The sequence below is a fragment of the Gouania willdenowi genome, chromosome 7 (genome assembly GCF_900634775.1).
Source record: "Gouania willdenowi chromosome 7, fGouWil2.1, whole genome shotgun sequence".
Taxonomy (NCBI): Eukaryota; Metazoa; Chordata; class Actinopteri; order Blenniiformes; family Gobiesocidae; genus Gouania; species Gouania willdenowi.
In genome coordinates this window covers 10,783,392-10,809,184 of record NC_041050.1, presented here as the reverse complement: position 1 = coordinate 10,809,184, position 25,793 = coordinate 10,783,392, and the positions used below count along the sequence as shown (strand labels likewise).

General features: G+C 39.2%; 1 protein-coding gene across 11 annotated transcripts in view; it reads right to left on the bottom strand.

Annotated features, from left to right (window-relative positions):
- The window catches only part of camta1a (calmodulin binding transcription activator 1a), a 451,486-nt gene that overhangs the window by 169,985 nt on the left and 255,708 nt on the right, over positions 1-25,793 (bottom strand). The gene's annotated exons all lie outside the window — the stretch shown is intronic.

Below are 25,793 nucleotides of genomic sequence, written 5' to 3'. Positions count from 1 at the left end.
ATAGGGTCTTTCTTACCAGTGACACCATTATAGTGCAATATTCCAGTAAACAAAATATTGGTTCCTTCAACAAACAGCAACAACATTTCGGTGAAGACGTACCTGCACATTTCAGTGAAAAAGCAGAGAAGATTTAAAAAAAAATAATTAAAAAAAATGAGCATATCGATAATCGATCGTGCGGAAAAATATCGTGATATACTGTATTGCCGCATCGAGATATTGTCACACTCCTACTGTATATACATAAATAGTAAATACATACACATACTGTTTAATAGGGTTTTGTTAGTAGATGATGACTTTAGGATTGACTCCTTGAAGGTAATGTGACATCCTGCCTTTAGTGCATAAAAGTCAGCTACCCTTCAGAGTTAGTAACCACATGATGAATATATTAATACAAGGACAGAATAAAAAGGGGAACAGGAGTCGCTAATGGGAGACAAAATGAGTGTAAAATGTCGCTAAAGGCAGGGGAGTCACTTTTAGCCTCTGGGGCCAGAGTGAAGAGCCCAGTGGCAAAAAATTCACAACTTGTCTGCCAAGAGTGTGTCAATGAAAGTCTATAATAAAATCCTCTCGTCCCAAAAATAGTGTGTCTCCAATGAACACAAAGATGTTGTTGATAACCTTGCTGAACATCATCTGTCTTCGGGAAGCTGAAGGCAGAGAGAAAGTATTGACAGAAATGTTTTCAGATTATATTCTCATGACTAAATCAATACACAGATGAACCGTCTCTTCAGAGCAGACTTAGAATGGAGTCACTGTGAAGGTCAAGCCGTTAGCCTATTACAGAGGCAGCTAGGCGCACAATTTGGCAGCACATCTCTACTTGCACCTGCGTGGCGTGGAGGTAACAACCTTGAGGAGTTGATTAGCGGTGGAGACAGCTCCCACGACACACGGGGAGAGCCTCATCTCATAAAATCCTGCGCTTGGTAGCAGAACAAGGGAGCATGGGAGAGGGGAACAGGGGGGAATTTAAGGCAGAAGAACTGCCAGCCTGCCTCATCTTTTACCCAACAAATTAAAACCACAGCGGAACAAGTCATAAAACAGGAAATAATGAATTCAATTATACTTTTTAGTGTTTAGTGGCTGCTTGTGAGATGTGCTGAGTGGGCAACACTGGGCTCGCACACACAGCAGCGGTCACAAGTGATGACTATGTTGGTGGCGCTGAGCTTTGCTGAGGGCTGTGTGTGTGCTGACTCCATGGCTGCATGCCCCGAGGAGCAGTTTAGACCTTGACAGGGCCTTCATTAGCGAATGAATGACTCTTAATTGCCCTGGCAAATACACAGGATGCTTGTTGATTAGAGGATCTTTCTTTTCCAGCCAGTGTTTGTATTTCAACACGCATACACGACATCCATAAAGCGCAAAAACGCAACTCGGTTAGCATCGAGGCGCACTTTACTGTCAGACGATGCTGACAATAACTGTCATGTCATTGCAACAACAATAAATTCTTAGTTTTTTTTCTGTGCCGTATTTAAAGCTATATTTCCCATCAAAAGCTTTGACAATGAATTCTGTGACTAGGCCTGGGCTATATATCAAGAGTTAATATAGAAAATCACAATATTGTCTATATTGATATATATATACACACATTTTTCAATTGTCATTTGCAAATTTGTTGTTTTTCTTTCTTTCCTTCTGCTATTGTTGTTGTTATTTTTCTCATTATGTAAGTCTAAATCTTTTTGCACTATTATCCTGTGTAAGTATTTCCATTTATTTTTGCTCTTACTCTCTGCTCTTATACTGTGTTGCTGCAAATGTGAATTTCTCCTCTGAGGATTAATAAAGGTGTATTCTACTCTATTCTATTCTTATTTAACTTATCTTATTTTGTATTAAAATACTCAATTTAGGAGTCGCTGCTTTAGCTACTACTCAGAACATGAAAATCATAGTTAGATGATTACTAACCCAGACCTTCCCCTAAACAAGCCACACTACAGAACTCACTCACACGTGCTGTCCCTTACAGGAGAAAAAGAAAAAAGTGGCACACTTTGTGCAGCTGTTTGTTAATAAATATCCCAGTTTTTCTTTCTCCTTTTGTGTATTTCTGTTGTTATTTTGTGTATTTTTCTGTAATTTTGGATGTCTTTCTGAGTCGTTTTGTGTATTTTTTGGCATGTCCTGTATTGTCTCGTCATCCTTTTGTTTATTTTTGTTCTTTTATGTACATATATTGTTCCATTGTGCATTTTTGCGTTCTTTTGTGTATTTTTGTTGTTCTATTGTGTATTTATCCATTTATTTGTGTGTATTTTTGTTGTACAATTGTGTATTTTTTTTTTCTCCTTTTGTGCATTTTGTTGTCTTTAGTATTTGTGTTGTACTTTTGTGTATTTCTCTGTTAACTTTTTGCAGTATTTTTCTGTATTTTTTGCTGTTATTTTGTGCATTTACTTTTGGGGCAGTTAGTTTCCCATGTTTGTGATACATGGACAAGTTTTTTTTTTATTTATTTATTTTTTAACCAATCTAAAAGTACCATGATGGTATTTTAGCCTGTGTGGCATATTGCATTTGCAAATTTAACCCTAAAATCTTGACATTTTAAGGAAAAATATTGAGATATGAGATTTGGTCTATCCCTATCTGTGACATTATCTCTTAAGCCAAAATTTTTTTTTAAATATAATTTCAGAATCCACTTCAGACAGAATTAAACTGAATCATAGACTCCTGCTGTTCTACATACAGCAACACTGGTGGAAGCCCAGTACATGCGTGCCTGTTCCAACTCACTGCCATGCCGGGCGAATAGAAAACCACCCAAGTGAAAAAAAAAAAAAAAAACACAAAGCAGGAGGTCCCACAGGATGTACAGGCACAGATATTGTGAAATAAAATTAGTTGTGTAAAGGATTAAAATAGGTTTAGGATTATTCTCTGTTTGTTGTATCGTCAATGCCATCGGTGCATTCTTTTATCTATGTGTGACAGTGTGTTTCTGTGGGATAAAAGATAGTACGATGTTCTAGAATGAGGACATAGAGGGTAACAATAAACATGTTGATTTATGGACTAATATTCATGGCCCGATGGGTAAACGAGGGATAGAAAAAAAGGGTGAGGAACTTAGCAACAGGTGGTGAAAAAAAAAAAAGCTTTCAAACTATCTCTGGAAAGTCAGTGTCCCCTCTATGCCCCAGCCCCTGGTGCCACTCACCCACTGCCAGCCTGCCAATTAAAGCCGTGATTAAAACCGACAAAGTGTCTGCAAATGAAGAAAGAGCTGTTGGAGGTCTAAACTGCTGAAGCCTGTCAATTACACAGCCAGAGGAAAGTGGTGAAGGCAGAGCAAAAGGGTACGGCAATGACACGCAAGGCGGGGGGTGCAAAAAGATATAAGATCTCACAGCCTGTGTTCCACGACTCCAGCACAAAATAAAGAATTATACATCTAAAATAAGGAGGTTAACTTGTATGCTGTTATTTCATTCTTATACCTCAGGCCTTTGCAGGAGAAAATAAAATCCAATGACTCTTTATAAGAAAAAAACAGTAGAAAGTTCACACACTTGCTCATTGACAGAAATAATATTGTGGTCCAATAATAGAGTGTCCTTTTTCTTATACGTGCTACTATTGTAAGTCACAGAGGCCCCGCAGTGAAGGGCTCAACAGCAAAGCCCTCAATCCCAGATAAACCACCCACAGTGAACATCACCTGCTAAAATATGATGGTATTTCGTGAGGTCATAAATCTTGCTATAGCAAGATGGGAGAAAGTAGAAGGAGGAAAAAGCTAGTGTCTCCCTTACATCGTTACAGCTGCATCCCCGTGGCCCATTCCACCTCCTTTTAAGCTAAATGTCAACTTTTCGGCTCCTTTTTTTCGCCATCGCTTTTCGCTTCCTGCAGTTGCCATTTGTTTTTCTAGGGTGTGGAGAGGAAAGTGAGGAAATCAGTCAACATGGAGGAAAAACTTAGAAGAGTTTCTTGTAAGTGCCTTTGTGCGCAAAATGGATTTCCACATCTTCTACAGTTTACCAGGCAAAGAAACCTCTGAAAAATAGCATGGATTCCCAATCTGCTAGAACCTCCAGGAGCCAATGATATGAGTAATGAGGGTTGCCGTTTTTGTTACTAAGTCTCGCATTTGAACTAAAGGAATAATTTCACATCCTACCAGAATTTTAATTCTATAATATTTCACAAATGTAATACTATTTGGACATTAATCATTATTAAGAAGGCTAATTATACTCCATTTTAATTTAATTAAGATGTGTTTTTTTTAAACTCTGTGTTGTGTGAGTGTAGAGCGCCATGCTCTTGAAAGGTGTTCAATCATCTACACCCAGACGACTGTGGATTAGGAAAATAACTGCTGTGCAAATCCATGTGGTTATAATAGAAATAGAAAGTTCCTCTAGTGTAAACAACCCAATGCATTATAGACTCCACAAAATGTTAACCATGATGTGTGAACAGTTAGGGTAATGTATAGAATCTACCTTTGAGGGGAAGATACATGGTTTTATATCCACACTTTTCTTAAGGTTTTGTTGCTTTTTCTTTAGATGAAAAAAGGTAGAAAAATGACCTGCACGCTCATAAAAACCGACTTCCACACAACAACGACCACTTCAGCACATAGTTTAGAAACTATACGCAGTGGGAAGCCAATTGACATGCAGAGTTGCAGGGGCCAACACACAGAAACATTAAACCTGCTGAATCCTACCTCCTAAGTGTCTCCATTCGTCTTCTTTTCTCCTTATTCTTCTCCTCTTATACAACCCTTCACACATTCCGCCTGTCTTTTGTCTGCTAGTTGATGAGGAAATAAAAGAGAACACTTGATAACACTTGAGGATATACAATGATGCAATAATACATTACAGCAAATGAATAAAAAATAGAGAAAGGTCAGACGAAGTTTAAAATACCGAAGGTAAAAAAAAAAAAAAAAAAAAAAGACAAAGGAAGAAAAAGTGGTGAGAGCTGTGGAGTGAATAGGCCCTATTTTTCAGACCAAGCATAGGCCCTGAGGGGTATACATTAAACACTGTGTGAGGCAGACCTTACCCCTCACTACTCACTTGGCTTATTCAGAGGGGATATGGCTGTTAATATTTCATGGGACAACCAACAGCATAAGGTGGTGTAGACTCACGGGAGACCCCTAAGCCTAAATCGCTTTTCCCATTATTGTGGGAGTCGGGTTTAAGTAGGGTCTTGTAGCATAAATAATGTGTATTTATGCGTTACATGCATGAGCATGCAATTCTGCTGTGACCATCTCTTTTTCCTCTTTCAATGACAATAATAGATGAAGCACCAAAGCGCAGAAGTGAGTGGTCAGCGATGGCTATTCAGTTGATTCGTGATGGTACCAAAGTGATCTACCTGTTCACCTCCTAACAACATAAATGCCTTTTCCAGCATCTTAAGAGCTTTACTGACAACACTTCTACTCTGGACTTGGATAACAAATAGGAAGACATTACTATTACATTTTTAAAGTCTTAATGTCACAAGCTTGTCTTGAGTGTTTTGCTGCGGGAGTTTAGAGTGAGATAAGCGTTTTCTTTTAGGCCAATCAAACCTCCAAAATGGGCAGTTGTAAAATGCTGTGTCAGGCACCCACAAATGGCATTTCTTAAAAATGCTATCCTTCATTGACACCCCTCTAGTGTCTGGATAAATTGAACTAAATAAAAAAAATAAAAAAAACGAAAAGCAGTAAAGAGCTTCTTAGAGTACAAAAGGCTCAAAATGACTCTGGTGCTCGAGTACTGGCTATAAGAGGCACTTTGCTGACTGTGTCCCTTGTGTGCCAGAGCAGGAGGACAGTCCTTTGTGCTGGAGAAGTCTTGGGCCACTGAATTCCCTGTTTCAGCAGTTCTTTACTTGGGGACAGATCCCGAGAGGAGTAGCTTCTCCCTGGACTCCCCTATTGTGAATGACATCCACCTTCTGTTCTCATGTATAAGGGCAAAAATAGGCCGTGAACTGACCCATTTCAGTGAGTCATTACACATTTTGAACCAAAATGTCCTTTAAAACCTGAAGTGATGAAAACAGAGGTCATCTATATACAGTTAGGAAACAAGAACTTAAGTATCAACACAGGACCAAACTTCTCTGCCTTTTTTCTCCCTTTAAAAGAGTTATTCTATCGTCCATACATCAACAGTACTCAAAAATAATTCCCAATAAATCATTCTTTCACTGCTCTCCTCTACACTCATTCTTCACAATGTTGTTTAACTGGCAGCACACACAAATTTGTAAAACAAGAGTGAAATGAAGTGCAGTGACTGGTTTACTAGGCTGGCCTGGAGCAGAACTGGTGATGGAGAAACCTACTGGACAGGCCTGTCTGTGTGAAGTCGTTACAGTCCATCTAAATGAAAATGTTTTCATAAGCCTATTGATGTTATCAAGGTACCATTTTATAGGGGTCATAAAACCAAGTGTTATAAAAGCAGGGCTCCAGGTCAAAGACTATTTAAGTTCAAATGACTGGAGTGTGGTCGGGTCAAGGAATGGGTAAGACCATCTTATAAGAGAATAATTATTCCTCTTGACAATGATTGCATTCTATGCGAGGCCAGGGCTAGAAATCAGGCGTGAATTCAAGGCAGCGCTTTAATATTGGCGGTAACTCCACTTACAGAGAGAATAACACAAACAGTGCTATGAGTGACAGGCTCAGTGGTGGGGGGACACAGCTGACTGAGTTGTTGTTGTAATGAACGAAGCCTCTCCCTGACATTCTGGTTGGTATCAACGCTGTTAAAATACTTGTTTGTAGGAAAAACACAGCTGACCCACTGAGGCAAAGGCAGAGCTCTAACCTCACTTTTGAGTTTTATGTTAAGTGGTCAGGTCTTGACAGAAGTGTCACAATGTCTTTTTTAGTTGTCCATCTGATGGATGAGCCAGACAGCATGAGGTTTAGATGAGGGTGTAGTTGCAGGGGTTCAAATGGAGAGGTACGAAGAAAAAAAAAAGGACGGGGGGAGGGGGTTGAGAGTGCAGAGACGCTGCACTGCAAATGAATGCAGAAGGTGTACTACACCTTGACAAGCAGATATCTTGCTATGCACGAGATCCACCTCAGGGGACGTCTGGCTAATTTCCTGTGAAAACAGCAGACAACCAAGGCAGAGGGAGGAGGTACAACAGAGAACAGGGAAAACTATCTTCAGTTTGCAGAAAAGTCTTGTCAGAGTGTCTTCTGTGGGCAGTCATTACATGAGAAAGACGAATTGGATGGGGGGGGGGGGGGTGTCGGGGGAATTGAATGGAGAATGAAGACCCCAATACTGTGATGGTGGCATGCTCTCCTCTGAAACTTGTTTGAGGTTCCTCCACCTTTATCTTACTTGCTTTGTTTGCAGATCTAAGCAACAAAAAAACAAGAAAAAAGCTGATTCTATTTAATTGAATCCCTTATTTTTCTTCTTATATACACAAACACAACTCAATGCAGAATTGCACCAGAGAGTGGAATGAATTGGTATACATTCTTAAAGGGATCTTCCACTGTTTTTACAAGTTTGTCCTAATAAGTGTACTTATTAGTAGATCTACGTATGTGTAACAAAACACATTATTATGCACCATATTCATTTAATTGCCTTTTAAAAATGGGACTACTTTACAGTTTTAGAGCCTGTATTCCGCCACCTTGAGATCACATGACTGATGATGTCACACGGTCACAGATGTTTCCTATTGGAGTGAAACATTCAGTCTGCTTTTTATATCATTTAGCAGCTTTTTCAGTCAAAATTACAACTTGTGCTGCTATTGGTTGCTCTAAAAAAACAGGAAAAGTTAAAGATGTTGATGTAAACCTCGATTGTTTACCCAAAGAGGATAAAAAAAAAATCTGTGACTGCAGGGGGCAACAGTTTCAACTCTGTGGTTTGGTAGTAGACGATGAAGAAGAGCTCTCCAAAGGGATCTTTACTCTCCCTTAAATAGTGCGAGGCTGACGCTCTAGTGGCTAAAGTTTCAGTAAATAACAGACAGTTGAAGACACAAACTCTGAGGACAGAAGGACTCCCATTCATAAGTTTAGCCATCGAAAAAGCTGCTAAATAATCTAAAAAGAAAGTTGAATGTTTCACTCCAAAAGAAAACAATGAGATGTTTACAGGCAGTGGGGCCGTGTGACATCATCAGTCATGTGATCTCAAGATGGCCGAACACAGGCTCTAAAACTGTAAAATAGTCCCATTTTTAATAGGCCATTAAATGATTGTGGTGCATAATAATGTGTTTTGTAGACTTAGATATACTAATAAGAACATTTCAAAGATTTTAGGACAAACTTGTAAAAACAGTGAAGGATCCCTTTAAGAAGAAAAGTATTGTTCCCCATTTTCCTGATTCATTAGCCATACGTCTACTGCAAACTGACTACCCTGAGGAGTGAATTCATATTCCAATCATCTGCATGGTATGACAACGCACAGAAAAACAACTAAGTCATCTGTGCTGCCTTGATTAGGGGAGTACACAGGCAGGAGGATACAATTGTCTGTTTAAACTAAAAACACACTTGTTTCCCAGCAAAGGCTTGTGTCTACCTCAGCCAGAAAGGAAAAAAAAAAAGGAAAGAAAAGAGGGTGAAAGAGTGAAAACTGGGCCTGTTCTCAGAAAGGTCAGCCTGATTGTCTCTGCCCAAATATGCTGGCCTTTTCAAAAATTAACTTGGCAAAGGCGATATTTTCCACAAAGCCGGTGTCATGAATCAAAGAAGCGTCTATAGTTCATCCCTGAAAGCAAAGCAACTTGCCTCCCTGTGTGCTCCACTCTGTCTACTGACACCGCTCCCTTCCACATAGAGCTGACATCTTCAGTAATTATGTAATTAACACCGTGGCAGGCCTGTTTTCGGAGAAAGTGTATTATAATTGCATTCAGTCGTTCATTAGTTAAGCTAAAGATTCAATACACTCTGCGCAGGTGTGGCAGGGGGCCAAAGGCTACTTGTTTTTTGGAACGCAATTGCGTTGTCAATGCCTTGATTGGTTTCTGCGCGATATCGCTGACAGGTCAGCTTTTTGTATTTTACCAATAATTACCCTCACTCCGTGATACAATAAAAAAGTCACTGGTCTCGGCTGAGATAAACCAATCCCGATCGCGCTCTTTCTCTGCTCTCCGCCTCATGGTCTGCTCGTCTGCTGTGAGTAACGTCCAATAGTCTGTGTTACTTGGGAAATTAATATGACAAAAGAAGACGACGACAGAAAAACAAATGTCACAGACAAGCAGTTTTGTCTTTCGGGTGCATGTGTAAAACTGTATGAAACATTAGATAAGCAGTAATTACCTGAGTGATAAAAGCATGTTAGCAAAACCGGCAAAACACACAGCCCTCAACATGATGTATTACATTAGTCAAAGAAGCAGTATGTCTCTGTGAGCTGTTTTTAATGGGTTTTTTCATCAGTGGCGGGGCGCGTAATCTACATGAACACATCATAGGGAAGGAGCAGCAATAAGACAGCAAAGAAAGGGGCAAGGAATTTCACCAACCTCCAACTCATCAGTTTACTGAAAAAAACCCTGGAATGGGTACAACTTAATTAAAACGAACACTGTCTCCTTGTGACATCATGCAATGAAATACTTTTCCTGCGAGTAGTAGATCGATCATATCACACTATTATGACGTTACGGTCTGGTTAGGCAGACAGACAATTTGGTCCCAGTGACACCAGATCTATCCCTGCTCTTGTGATGATTTCTTCAATTAAGCCTTCCTGGCAGAAGAGGCCAAATGCTTAACTAGGCAGAATTGGAGCTGCCATGAGCTGGAGGTAGCAATGGGCTCCACTTCAACAGCCCATTCATCAGCTCCAGTGCTACCACTGGGCCACCTGTTCTGACACCATACAGGGAAAAAGCCGTTCGCATTCTGCTCCCTCCTTCCATTCTCCTCACTTGCACCCCTCTTTCTCTTTTAATCTACCCATGCAACTTTTAAAAGTTCCTTAGTACCACCTCGGGTAGATAATTGAATGCCAGGGGTTGATTTAGTTTGAAATCAATTTGGGAAGGGGCTTTTCATTCATTATGCTTCTTGGCTTTGGTGATACATCTAAAATCCCTCAAACTCTGGCAGGGGCTTGAAAATCTTTCGATTCAAAGTGAAATTAAGGAGCCCTGCGTTATATTGACAGGCAAGACATACGTGAAGGGAAAGAAAAAGGTCTGTTGTCTATGAGAGGGTGGAGTCTCCCTTCACCTCTGCTGTGCTCTCCCCTCCTGGGGAGTCTCCCTACCTCAGTGCTTTCTGTCACCACCAGGTGCTGCTGTGAAATAAGAAGAGAGGCGTTGGCACAGAGCAGTCATTCTCATAGCTTGACATTTTAGCCAGATTCCTGGAGACGCACACGGGCGAGTGTGTGGGTGGGTGTGTTCATGCCCTTCTGTGCAACAATTTGCTTCCGGGAGTATACTGTATATACTGTACAAGCATGTGTTTTTAAACCTGGTCTGGATATCTCTTTTTTTTGCATATATAATAGGTTTACTGAACAAAACACACTTCCTTTCCTTGTACTTTCTATTATCTGCCTTCTTTGATGTGTTCCTTAGTCCACATTCATAGTTGGACTATTTTGTTATTATTGTTGTAAAGATGCACATAGATTTTAACAGCATGATATACAATAAATCAACAATATATGTATTTACAATTGAGGTTTTTAAAATGTTAGGGCAACTTGAAGCTAGAATGTTTGTATTTTCTCAACAAAAAAAAACCTTGAACACACAAAACCTTTCGTGAGACAGTTATTTACATGCTTTAGCTTCCGTCTAAGACATGAGGTAAAAGTCAGGTATTTATGCCTCAAAACTCATCTATTCAGAGTTGCTTTTAACTGCTAAAACTACTAATAACATTACTTATATGGTTGTAATGGTTCTGTTAGCTTTAATTACTTATTATTAATATATACTCTTCCTTTTATTGTCTGTACTTTCCTTGTAAAGTGTGAAAAATTTTTTTTAAGAGCTATATAAAAATTAAGATATTATTATTATTATTATTATTATTATTATTTGTTTAATATCTTAGTATTTCATAAAATTGTATTACTAATTACTAATAGTGTTAATATATTAAAATATTATATATAAAAATTAGGAGAAAAAACATAAGCTTTGGCTTCAATAGGTATTTTATTTTTAGTTTTTAATACATTTGAACCTAAACCATTAATATAGTCAGTAAATCAGTGTTGTATTCAGTGTGACACACACAATATCGAGCATTAAAAAGTCTCTAAGTTTTCTCTACACTCCTAATATATCGGATGTACTTTGGCTCCTAAATGTTTTCAGTTTAAATGCAATCGCCCAAATATCTAAGGTCTAAACTTTACATCTTTGTGACCGTATCTACCTTTCAGCAAGGCTGACACATAGGCCGTAATCCGTTATTAATCGATGTGATGCATACTATAGCATATAGAGCGGAATAATGGCACATTATGTTGTCCGTATTTGAAAACAACTTGGTGCAGTTGTAAAGAAATATGGTGGTGCTTCAGCAGAGCACAGCCACTAAGCACTTTGCTGGCTATTAGGGGTCTCTAACTGACTGGAGGGTTGAATACCAGCTTTCAATAAAGCGAGCGGATAACAGTGTTGAGCGAACAACTGCAAAAACGGCTTAGACAGGGATGTGAAAATAGACTTTCGGCATCGGACATCGCTGGTACACATCACATCATGGCTTTAGCACTTTAAAAGGCATTTCTTCTTCTTTTCAGTCATCTCACACTCCAAAACGCCAACTCTCTTTATCTCCCTGCAAGCTTGACACAATTCTCAATCATTTCACTTGCTGTGCTAGATTGTTAAAGTCCTTGAATATGGAAATCTATGGGCTACTGTGACCTTGGATAAGTGTGTTTGCAGGGTGTCAGACCCCCAATTCATCAGAGACAGACCATTAGCCAGCCATCCAGCCAGCCACACAAACACATAGTGGCACAAAAAAAAAAAAAGTTTGCGTGGAACAGCGACAAGCAACGATTGCCTGGATATCATTAGTTATTGCCTTTCAAAACTGCTGAATTGGGACACTTATTTGACTTGCCCCATTTTTGCACCACAGTGTGTTGATGAATGAGTGTATGAATCAGTCACCACCAGGAAATCAAGAAAGTTATGTTGAGGACACAGGTTTTCCAAAGTCAAAATAGGGATGAATAAAAAAATATAGATAAAAACAAAATTAGGTCTTGAATGTTTTCACCAATACATCCCAGAATGACATTAAAGTGTCTATGGTATCCAGGCATAGCAACAATCGCTGTGCCTCTTGAAAGGATTAAAGGCTGAAGGATGGGATATGTAAATTAAGCATTTTCGAACAATCTCAAAGATGGCAAAGGGTTGCCATATGAGGTCATCGGTTGTGAACAGCCTCATATATCTAGATGCCAAGTAAGATGGAATAGTAATTACTCGTGTGCATCTCTCTGCAGAGACACACTCTCTGTCTCGTAAGCGGCAGTGATTGACAACCTCAATAAGAGATGCCCCCGCATCAACTGGTCAAACCCATCGTCTGGTGCCCTGTGGGCTGGTCATGGGTGACACCCCCTCTGATCATCCGGCCCGTCACATCCATCATGCCACCCTGCTCACCCAAAGAGAGGGCACAACCGAGGGAATCTAATCAGGCGGTCTAATTGAGGAGCAGGATGAACCAATACCAGGCCTCGGAGGCTGGCTCTGCACCGGCAGGCTCAGGGGATGTCAATAACACTCAGCGGGTGTCGATTCATCAAACCTCCTTAATGTCATTAGCCCTGAGAGGCTTGCCTAACCCCCCCACCCTCTGATTTGTCAAACTTTCTCATGCTCTCGGTTTCTCCTGCATATGTTTATCATGTTTATACTCTCACTACTTTTTCAGACCCGACTGAAAGACATTTCCCACTTCTCCTCCTCCTACCTCTTTGCAATATCCCGCCCTCCCCTTTGCACCAATATGTTCCTCTTGTTCCTCTCCAACATGTGGTGTATATTCCAGCTGTTTATTAAACAATGCCAGAGCGTTCTAGAAGCAAGTGATGCAGTCAATTACTCTACAATTACCTGGGTAATTATGCAAAGGAGGGGTGTGTGGAGCAATAGCTGCGAGATGAAGAGGTTCTTGGCAGAGGTAGTTCCAGTGCATTGGCATTGGTTAGGGCCCAGAATGGCAAGTGATTGAGACCTTAAAGTGACAGTACCAGCAAGAGTCTGGCATAAAGGAAACTGTGCCCCTCACCTGTCAAAAACACAGATGTAAACATCCACAGTTCAAAAGCTCAACTTCTTACCTATCGGGACTCGACAACCTGATGTCTGTCTCTTATTTTAGTCATAGGAAATAGCTCACTGTGTTTTTTACTTCACAGTTGGGCTCAATTACTTTTAAATATGGCAGGATTATTTTTCTGCCTCTGAGCAAACAAACAAATGAGGTCATAAGACAAGAAACCTAAGAATAATTTAGACAAGGTTAGATTATAAGAACAAGGAAAGTAGGAAAGAGAGCAAAACATTGGAGGAAAAAAAAGCATGTTTCTAAATTTGCATACAGGCTATAAAAATTACAATAATTCAGGCATTTTTCTTTATTTGCATTCAGTCCCATTTTTAGCGCGTTGAAAGAAAAGTCCTTTCTTTCATTTGTATCCTAATCTTTATCACTTATACTACACCACTATTACCTTATGCTGCTCTGTAATCATCCAATTGGAGCCTTTTATAACATTGACACTTTGTGTCAGGCATGTTTGACATGAGGGATAATTAGTGTGAATTGAACCTTAGTCATTACAACTAAAATGTCTGATGAAAGAAAAGTGATGAGTATATTGCCATGTTCCTGCCATGCAAACCTCATACTCACATTGAGCATATTTTCTCTAACAGTGTGAATGCTAAATTGCTGAGTGTCAGCTCGTCACTTAAGGAGGATTGTTGGTGGGTATAATACTTCCCATCTCACAGCTTCTCCAAATAGTCTCAGGCCAGCCAACCCCTCTTAACTCTGTCCAGGCATCCTGCAATGAAGCTGTGGCCTGAGTCTTGACTGTGGACACTAAGCTTTCAGTTATGACTCCCCAAACTCATCACTTTGGCCCAGTTTGGTCACCATGTTGGAGATTAATTTTTAAATCCTCTTCAAGAGGGAGGTTGACTGACGAGCCCAAACCAACAAAATCTAATTTCACCGAGTCACAGTGAAAGTAGAAAATACACAAAAATTGGTGAGTATTCTGTAATCCTGAGAAAATAAACAAACGTTTGATTATGGCTAACCTTATTTTTTTTGCCTACCTGTCTGCTACAGTACATCACATGACCATGCTGGGTTGAAGATGGGCACGAGGGAATTACCTCACAGCTCCGTATCTTAAATCTGTGGGATTAAGCTCCATTAAACACGGAGCGCCGCCAAAGCTTTATCTCTGGATTCCACTCCGAGACAGAGCAGAGAGGACGAGGACGAGCAAATCGGGAAAGAGAAATGCGAGTGAAATGTCCTTCACCTTTATCAACCAAATTATGTGTATGAAAAGAGCAAAGGAAAGAAAAAGTTCTTGATGGAATGGCCAATAGTGCATGCCCAACATACACCTGGGATATCTGCATTTAACCTTGAATGTATTTTAGGGCTGCAGTAAACATTTATTTTAGTAATTGATTAATTGATTACTAAAACATTTTATTTGATGATTATTCAAATACATATATTATATTGTATAAGGAAAATTACCCTTTTTTGCAGAGCTGATATCTGGAGTTTCTGAGAGGACGTCTCAATGTCCCGCCCTCAACAGCTCCACTTCCTCCCCCTGCCTCTGCAATCTACCAGAAGCCACACCTCTACTTTTCTGCATGTGTATCATAGAACATAACAAGGTCACATCGGGTTGCATTGATAAAGGTCTATGGGTCAGGTAAGAGCCAAAATCATATTCACCTTTTTGCTGTTGTGACGCGTTGCCTTGTTTCCGTGCACAGTTCTACATTGACTTTGATTGACAGGCTCAAAAACAGGAAGTCAAAGCCTATTGGCTGGGTGCACTCAGCGATCGACTCATTTTCTTAATTGGTTTAAGGTTAAGTCGGTTTAATCGTGAAATCGTTTCAGGCTTAATCTATTTCTGTAATAAAATCAAGCAAACTTTTTGTACTTATTTTGACTTGTGTTTTCTATATGAAGGTAATCAGTTTTTTCTTCATCTAAGGTGGAACAATTCATCTTTATCTATTTTTATTAATACTTTTTTCTTGTTTTTTTTCCTCCATGTCTTCATATTTGATCATAAGTTAACACTATAATTGCAATGTTTTTGTGACAACCATGTATGTTTTTGTTCTTGCAACAAACAAAAAAAAAGTAATATGTTTGGCTTATTTGTTACTGTCACCGGCCGTCCGGAAAGGTTGAACCAGACTTTATTAGGAGGGCAGTGGAAAAGACCACTTTAGACACATTATGTCAGGGGTGTCAAACTCATTTTAGATCAGGGGCCAAATACGGAGCAGTTTGAGCTTAAGTGGGCCACAGGATTTTCACTTAAATTTCCTTGATTTTAGGAATTTGGGGACATTTCATGGAATAACTTGAAGAAAATCTGCCAGATTTTGGAAAAATCGATTATTCTATCAACAATTTGACATTAAAAATGACTGCTGTCATACGACATAACAGGAAAACTAAGCTCTGCAAAATTGAGTGATTTTAATAGAATTGTCGTATTTGAAGGGGCTGAGGTATCTACACCTCAAATAGTTGGTAATTTACTAAATGTTTTAGGTCTTTTCTATCATTTTTAATTTCTCAAGTTGGCCAGATTTGGCCCGGGGGCCATCTGGAGTTTGACACGTGCATTATGTCAACTCATGATCTTCAGTTGAGATTCAAATCACCAATAGAACAGTTGTAAGCTAGTTTGACATTAATGTTGTGATCAGCTATGTTTACTCATGAGGTTAAACTTCCAGGCAGACACTTTTTTACACTGACCAATGCTTCTGCAGCCACACACACAAATGCAAAGCTTCTTTTGCCCAAGGCTTCTTGGTCACTTAATGAGAACCGAACTGAATGCATGTCCTGCTGCACCAACAGTAAAATACACTTCGTTTGCACTGATAAAATGTAACTACTAGAACAGTGGTTCCCAAACAAGTGTACGTGTACCCCTCGGGATACAGGAGCACATTGCAGGGGGTACTCAGAAAGATTTAACAGTTAATATAAAAATAATTGGCAAATTCACCATTAACTAACAGCATTATTGCCCAATAAAATACTATATCACACTTCTGACAATAGAAGACAATAAATGGCTACATTTTACAAAGGATACTGTATTTACTTATTGAAGCAATCACATTAAAGTTGTAGTTTAACTCAATTTCACTTTAAACTCCACTCATTGTTTTGAATTTGTAGATTAAGCCATAGTTCACCAATGTTTGAGTGGCATTTAGGGGTTTAGTAGAGCCCGCTGTTCCACAAATGAAAAAGTATATGAAATTATAGAGATGCTACTTATGATATGAAGAGGGGATACACATGATTTTACATAAATGCAAAGAGGGTTAACGGGAGAAAAAAGATTGGAAACCACTGTACTAGAACATTGACTATAAATATTTGATTATTTAAAAGCATCTCAACACTTGAGGTATTTATCTACAAAAAGCAAATGACTTCATTTAAATGATCTCCTTGTCTACCAGTGCTTTTTCTTGACAGCATAACCCAGTCTGCAATACAAACCAGTAAAGCAAGCAAGCAATAAAAAAAAAAAAGAAAAAAAAAAGCAGAGCATGCTGGGAACCCGGGTGGTCCAGTGATGAACACCTCCTGTGTCCTCCCTTCATCTTCTTTCGCTCTCGCTTGGTCTTCTCTCTCCTCTGGGCTGTTATTGATCTGATCTTCTCCTCTCTCAATTGGAGCCATGATTCATGTTGTTCAGACCGGCCCTCACTCACCACACACAGACACAGACACAGCTCAGTCATGCCCTCCCCAATCCATCCGTCCATCTGTCACTGCCTGCTCTGCCTCTGCCCTCAAGTCAACCTGATGTCCACACTGGGTCACCACATCCTCGTTTGCACATTTGGGATCAGTTTTACAAATGATGCGATATATCACATTATTGTTGTTACCTCAATAAAATAATTCTCCTCTGTGAAAATTATTTGGTTTCTATTGACATTTACACACTGTTTTTCAACCAATTACTGGCCACGTTTACAGGAAAGCTTTAATTCCTCTTTAATTCAGAAGAAAAGTTAAATCCTCTTTAAACTGACCTTATAAACACTTAATTCCAAATTAAAATGGTAATTTTGCTTAAACCTAAATCCGAATAAAATGGCTGGTTTCGATTTTGATTCTGATTTAAATAATTCCTCGATTTTGTAAATGCTTAATTCTGCTTTAAATTAATTCCGGTCGTTCCGTGAATGCTCTTCCTGTTGCAATGCCACGCTGGTGACAACATATTTATTTACTTTATTTACCAGCGATATGTTCCTATCTCCTGCTCAAAGGACGAAAGTGAAACAGTATGTTATTGTCAAGCTGCTGCTTCAAAACTACTATCAAAATAAAAGTGAAAACAGTTCTCATTATGTGGTCTTCATTATGTAGCCAAAAATAAATGGTTTGTTGTGCGTATTTTCCCGACAGACGTGATAGTCACATACGCCCCCTGTCCTTCCCAATCCCAAGACCTAACGAGGAGTTGAATAAAGACAAATAAAGCAGTTTTTAATGTAAACCTCAATTCAGAATTACTATTTCCTTGTAAACAAAAAATGTAAATCCAAATTAAAAAACATTATGTAACCATGGCCATTAAAGTGAATTACATTGTAAAGTCAAACTCCAATGGAATAATAAATAACATTTTAATACTTGAATCTTTTACATGATTTTATCCCTTATTTTGTGCTCGTATAGTGACACTGGCACTTTCATATCTGCCAACTGGCTGCAGGAAAAAAACTAAACTCATATCACTTACATCCATTCAAGTGAAGTGACACAATGTAGTCACTTCTCTGATAAAGGGTTTCCATATTTCCGGTTATGTTTTGAGGCCACGGATTACTGCAAAAAGTAATTCATCCTCTGAAGGATGTAAAATGCAAAAAAAAAAAAGAAAGAAATAATATTTTTGTTAGAGTGCTTTGTTATTACTAATACATAAATATTAAACCATTTTATTCAGACTTCATTTCTCAAAGTGTTCCAGTCCCTTCTAATGCAGTGTTCATTTTCTAAAGAGAAGAAAACAGCCAAGGCTAAAGAAGGAGAGAGGGAGACAGAGATGTGTGTGCAGGCCTTGCAGCAGCAGAGGAAGCACATCAATGCCCAGCTTCAGCCAAGGCCTCTGCTCCAATGTGTAGAAATTAATTGAGTGAAAAAAATCTGCTGTTTAAGGTTGAAGTGGGTTATGGGAGGCAGTGTAACAATTGTTTTCTGTTTGCCAGCGGCTATATATCGTTCATTCTGGTTTTTCTCCCCTCTCCACTGAAAACTTGCCTTTCCCTCCCTTGCCTCCCACCCTCCTCCCTCACGCACCATCCGTCCACCTTCTAAGCCTCTCTGGCTCCCTCCTTTATTTTTCACTCGTCTTTCATACACAGTCACGTGCAGTCAGGGTAGGCAGTGCCTACCCAAGGGGGAATTGATATTTTAATTATTTGTTTTAATTATAATATAATTATTATAGATTATTTTTCAATTTCCGACAGTACCTATAAGTTTGAAAGTGTCAGCATTTGGTGCTTTTCATAGCCCAAATGACTAAACACCACTATTTCATGGTACAGCACTGATGCTGCACAGTCTCACTCCGCTGTAAGGCAGGAGGAGCCAGGAGGAGGCCACACCCTCTCCCAAAGGCACAATGCTGCTCTGCCTTTGGCCCCATAACTTGTGTTTATATGCGTTTGCACATACGCAGTCAGTTCCCCAATATGAAAACCATTTACGTAAAAAGGCAGCTCTCTTCGCTGCCTTTGGACATGACTGTGCTATGCTAAATGCTATACGTAGTGACGTTCACAGTGCATTAGTGAAGTGGTACAGCGTGGCCACTGCTACGTTCTCTAGCTAGAAGCAGATAACACTACAGACACGATGACAGTGGTAGAGATGACAAAGAAACTTTCTTTTGAGGAAAAACGACAACTTTTAAAAGATGGGAGACCAAAACCTGAGCTACCAGACCTTCAGCAAAGGAAAGGTCAGAAAATTGTTCCTACTTTTCACAGTGAATGGTACAAAAGGAAGGATTGGCTTTGTGGATGAGCCTCACTGAGGATGTTCTGAGTTGTTGTTGTTATTGTCATTTTCTCTGTTCCCAACAAAAACAACGGATGCGCTGCCGTGTCATGAGATATATATTGCTGGGAGAGTATGGAGGCTGCTATTAAATCATTGTTTAAGTTTCTTTAATGGTGTTTTACAATCTTGATTTTGTTAGATTACCACTTGCCAGACAAAACATATGAAATCGTCATTGGTGGTCTCAATTTGCAACGCCCTGCCTACCCAAAACAAGTGCTCATGCATATCAGTGATTTTTTTGGTACCTGTAAAAAGTATAGATACTCATTATGGTGGTTCACAAAAAAAATTTTCACCAATTTTTGCCAGATTACTTTTTACCTTGTTCCAATGGACGCTGTAAGCATCTGTACCAAAAATGTAGTCAATTGGTGCACATTTAACAGAGGCACACTTTGTCACAATGTTGACGTTTTTTCTATTTTCAGGAATGGTGTTTGAACTGTTCTAATGTTATTACTCATGTGACTCATGTTGTTACTGTGAATAACCATACTTACCTTTATATACATATATATATATATGAAAGTTGTGCATTCTTCAGATGAGCAATAACGAGTGAAAAAGTGTACCACCCTTTACTGACGTTATATTTGCAATTTTTTTGGTACAGATGTTCAAAATGTCAATAAGAAGAAGGGATTATGTGTTTTACTCAAAGCATCATATTGTGAAGCATCTTACCACACACTCAATGCATATCATGATGCATCATAGTCCATCTGCTTATGGCCTACAAACAGCAAACAAACATTTTTGGAGTTAAAATATTTTTGTGTGTGTGAGTACAGCGACCTACATGCATGCATTTTTATTTTGGTGATGGTTGATTGGACCAGCTTTGGCACACAGCACAGAGGCAGCTTAGCATCCCTCCAGGTCCTAAACAAAAGACTCAAGTCTTTCATTTAAATTAACCAAAATCATCCATCAGCCACTCATATCAGCACAAGAAAGGAAAAGAGACAAACTTAACAGAAAAAATTGGTACTACAGGGGGTACTTGAGTGAGAGAGAGAGAGAGAGAGAGCGAGAGAGAGAGAGAGGGAGAGAGAGAGAGAGAGAGAGATAGAGAGAGATAGAGAGAGAGGGAGAGAGAGGGAGAGAGGGAAATTAACAAATAAAAGCATTAAAAATATGGGGTTTTATAATGTTTATCTATAGTTAGAGTTGATAATCATACTAAATATTACCAGCAACTCACAAAACAATAACAAAAACACACAAAATAAGAGAAAAATATACGGAAACACACACACAGACAACAAAAACCCACACACACACACAGAAATATTTAAATATTACCAACAACACACAAAAACGATAACAAAAACACACAACACGAGAAAAATACACTGAATAATAGAAAGAACAGAAACAACAACAAAATACACAAAATGACACCAAAAACACACAAAATGATGATAGAAATGATTTTAATTAGTACATGAACTGAAAACAAAAGAGTCATTCTTTGGTCCACACCATGCAGGAAATGACCGTAAATGATAAAAACTGTTTACTAAATAATACTAAATACTGTTTCTTATGTACAAAATGAGATTCTTTAAAATGTGTGTTATCGCTCTTTCATTCCATCATTATCCTTTAGTTATTTTTTCACAGGATTCTGAGCAAAATGTTCTCGTCGGACAAGGGGGGGGACTTGATCCAAAAAAGTGTGAGAACCACCGCCTTAAATCAAAACAATTTTCAGCAAAGAAAAAGAACGATGCCTTCACACTGCAAAACAAAGAAGTATCTATTATGATTACATTCGTGTGCTGTCCAAATAACAAGTCAAGATGAGAGGAAGAGAGGAAAGAAAAGGCTGGAGGACACATTATGATAATTAACCAAACAAACAGTAGTGATGAAATCACGTTTTCGCAACATTCATCTCCTCTGCTGCCCAAAAACGAAAAAGGTTAACATGTTTCCTGAGTTAAACCTCTCTTTAGCCCCAGTTGATGTAAAATATAACAACTTTCAATATTACTTCGAGGAAAATCTCCTCTGCCCGGCCTCTACGTTTTGATACTAACACTTAACCATTCTCTTTGATCTTTGTAGTTCCACTCATTACAACTCCTTTGAAGAGTGAAAGCTCATGCATTCGTACAATTTTGATATGGTAGTTTCTAAATGCAACACAGCCTTACATTACACCAAAACCTCTATTTTGCTGATTAATAATACATGGATGGATAATGTAAAGTCGCCACTAGCCAGCAGAATAACCTGCCAAGGAAAACATCAAACTAGAGATGTAGTAAACTAAAGAGGAATGGCAACTCGTTTTTGGACGATTTCTCCTCTTGAAAGTAGTCCTTTAGTCCCTCCTATCCTAGCACCAGTGGGGCACTTCTCTGGTGAAAGATAACAACAAAAAATAACAAGCTAGGGAAAGAAGAGATGGTGCTCCCAATTCCTTATTGGCTGACTGAAAAGCAACTGTAGCATGAGGGTTGGTCCTTAGTAGAGAGGAGACATGAGACAATAGGCAAATAGGAAATTCCTTTGTTGCTAAATCTTCAAGTGAAAATTATTGAAAAGCGTACTCCGTTTTGATTCTCCTTAATACTCAGAAATCAACTGACCTCTTGGTCCTGGCCTGTAGCTGTGAATTCCCCAGAAACATATGAGCTGGCCAAAAGCTGGTTGTAATTCATTAAACAAAGATTCTGCAAAGGACCCACATCAAGGAGACGAATGTACGGGTGACGCAAAATAACTAGTACCTCTTTGAACTCCTACCTTTAGGTTTGAATGAATCAACTACATCCTGAAAATAGTCTGGGGTCTAGACCAAAGTGGGGGCCATGAGTGCACAACACTTAACTCACTTGTTAGAGGAGTATTCTACGGCAAAGGGCTTTTCTGGCCTAGATCTGTGAAATGGCAGAAAACAGAGATCTCAGTAAATGCTGCTCATTAACATAAAACTCTGTTCCAGTGTTGCCTAGGAATATGTTTGCTGCTCATGAGACCAAACAAAAAAAGCAGAATTCATGAATCACACTCATGCAAAGCCAGCTCACAGCATACAATGTATTAATTTATTTACCCTTTCTGAAACTTCTTACCCTCTCTTTGCATTCGTTCTCCCATGATGGTTTCATGAAACTAACTCTGAATATAGTGCACCTCGATTTCTTTCAATAATAAAAAAAAAAAAGCATTAAAGAACCATGAAGTATCCCTGTTTCTCTTTCTTAGCTATGCAGGTCAATAAAATAACACAGTAGATTTTTTTGTTTCTTTTCTAAAAAGAAGAATTGGACTTTCCAAGGTGGTTTGGATTGCCCTAAATGGGGAATAAGAACTAAATTTGAAATACTAAACAATGTCTGTCTTTTTTCACTCCTCCTTTCCCATAACAATAAAGAAAAAAGACCTCTTGTAGCTATCCCTCAGCATGACAGCACTACAATATGTGGCAACAAGTGGTAAATTATATCTAAAAAGCCAGCAATAATGCACAGGCTCCTTACAGAATTTATTCCCTACAGCAAAGTTTCCAAAATTAGACCCTGGGAAAAAAAAAAAACGAGCTTGTGAATTGAAACAGTAAAAGCCAGGTCAGCATGAGAAGCAGACTGATGCTTAACTGTGGTTGAGTGATTTGGCAATTGTAAGATGTTAGAGAAGGAAACTAATTAGTGTGGGCTTAAAGGAACAACAATGAGTAAAGTGGACGCTCCCAAGGCTATAGGTAAGGTGTTCATGTGGGAAGAGGCTTTGGTTCAGTCACTAATAACAACATAACAACTCCCATTAAGCCATTAGGCTGCAGAGAGAATCACTGCTTGAAATCTAGTATATAGGATTAAAAAATGGCGCAATAACTAGAATGGGTTTTCATTTAAAATACCCAATGCACATTTCTAATAAAGGCCGTTGTAATAACTTATTAAGCCTCATATGATTTTGGTTATTATGCCACATCTTTTGTTTTATTCTTCAATAAATTAGGTTTAAATTGAAATTCCAGGAAGTTAACTGTGTTCCTCTCCCATGCAGCAACTCACTTAGCATGACTCTATGGGAGTTGAAGAGGAGGATGAAGCATAACCATGGAAACAGCTTTTTAAACATCCATCACAAAACGCTGTTACCTTCGTCACAAATGTATTATTCAAAATGATCGGGTTTATATTTAATTCAAAAGAGTAATTGTCAGTGATGTGCTGTATAGGCACAAAATGAATGCTTCAGAAAAAAGTGAATAAACAAAAACACAAGATCATCAATTTACAGCATTTACAAAGGGGAGGGGAAAAAAAATCAATATTTGTCAAGCGGACAACCAATTTAAAGAAATAAATATGTAAATCACTATCCTTTTCTCTATTGCTTTCGGTCTGTGTAGGTAATTTAAAGTTGATTTTGCAGTTGACTGGGAGCAGGGGAAGTAAGTAAATCATGCACGGTGTCACTGTCACATGAAAACATGAGTTTGTTTGCTTTCTCACATCTGGCGACACAATCTGGTGAGATCTGTGACAGCATCTGTAAATCAGCACCATAACTGCTGCTGAAAACACATACAATGAGTCACAGCAGCCTTTTTTTTCTTTGTTGCACAAATATAACAAGATTATGACCTAGCATATCTGTCTGACTATCTGTCCCTGAAAATTATCTATAATCTGATTGGCAATAAAAGTGAAAAATGTGGGTGATTTTAGCAAATATTAAGAATAATAACTGCTGTACGCTTTACAAAAAGTGAAAGATTGGATTTCAGGAAAATCCGGGCGTGAATGTTGAAGGTCATGTGATATTGGAAGCCAATGCAGTGTAGCATCTAGGGTGCATTCAGTAGCATCCACTCCATTACAACATTAGTAACTAATGTTTTGACATTTGTCTTCATTATTATCAATGAACAGAGGCGATTGAGCCACCAGCATGCTCCATTACCTTCCTTCATTGCCCAGTTGCACAGTTGAAATCACACATTAGGGTGGATCCAACACAAAATGACAAGTTACAAGGACTAAGAATGCACACTAGCTGATTATTTAGGAGGTGGAGGGTGAGGGCGAGGGGATGGTAGGGTATACAACACAGACAGGGTTGGGAATTGAGAATTGTAGGAAGACTATACTGGCATTAAAGCTTAAGGAGCACAGAGCAGCCCAGCACACCTTAAGAAGAGAGCCTCATTTCAATCGGTATAATTAGCCTGCAGTAATGAAATAAGTCAGAGGCACTGCCACCTTCGCTTAAGAGAAAATCGATCTGTGTTTGAGGGAGTTTATTAAAGCTTAGGAATAATGGAAAGATAGGATAGAGAGGGGTGGGGGAGCGAAGGTTGAGTGCACATTAACAGCCAATCAGCGAAGAAGAGCTGCTAGCATTGTGGTGAAAGCCTTGACAAGAAGGAGAATGAAGATCAGTTGGATGAGATGTGTTTGAGTTTGTCTGTGATTTCCTACTGAGAAGCTAAAGTGATGCACACACTGACTGAGACCCACTTTCACAGTAAAAAAATGACATCACACTGACAATTAGACCAATCAAAGCCTGACTAGAGATTCAGGCTGATAGACAGTCACTGGACACATCCTTATTAGGGTGATTGCAGGGATCACTATGCAACTCTGCAATGAGCTTATATGAACTACCGTAATCTTGATGTGAGATAATCGCTGATGGACATCTCTCCTCAGGTGCCCGAAGTGCATGCTGGGTGAGGTGGGTGCTGCTTGCTCATTTATCCAGCCGTCTGGCCAACTCACCTGGAGTGATGGGGGAAACGTCAGGAAAGCAGGCTGCTATTTCACGGCCTGTTAAGCGCTAATACCGCAACATGCCCAGTGCTCCAATTTTAGGGAACAGGGAGCTTTACCGCCCAACTCAAGGTTCTGTCCGTCTGGACTGTAGACTCAGATGATACGTAGAGAAAGAGAGAAACAGGAGAGAGTTCATCAAGGCGGAGGAAACATGTGTCAAGAAATCAGAAGTTTAAAAACATGTAAATGAGGACAGGGACAGGGAAAAGGGACATGGGGGTGTGGGATGTTGGGAACAAAGACAAATTGACAAGAAAAGTGAAAAGGTATTGACAAAGAGAGAAGTAATAACGACCATTGGTTTACAAGAGCTGCTGAGCCAGCACTGACATCCACTCCTGCCATGCTAGGCTGCCTTTAGCATGCCCCAGAAGGCCCTTCACTCCTTGGCTTGAAGTGCCTTCCTCCTCACCACATCTAATGAACAGCCCTAACTTGACCAACACACTTGTACAAACTGTGCTTCCATAAATGGCAAATGTAGGATGTCCCAAACCTCTATTAAAGAGAACGAGTTGGATATCAAAGCTGCTTTAGCTTAACATGAACAATCAGAGAAGTCTCACGATTGAGTTCTGTTATAGCTTGCATGG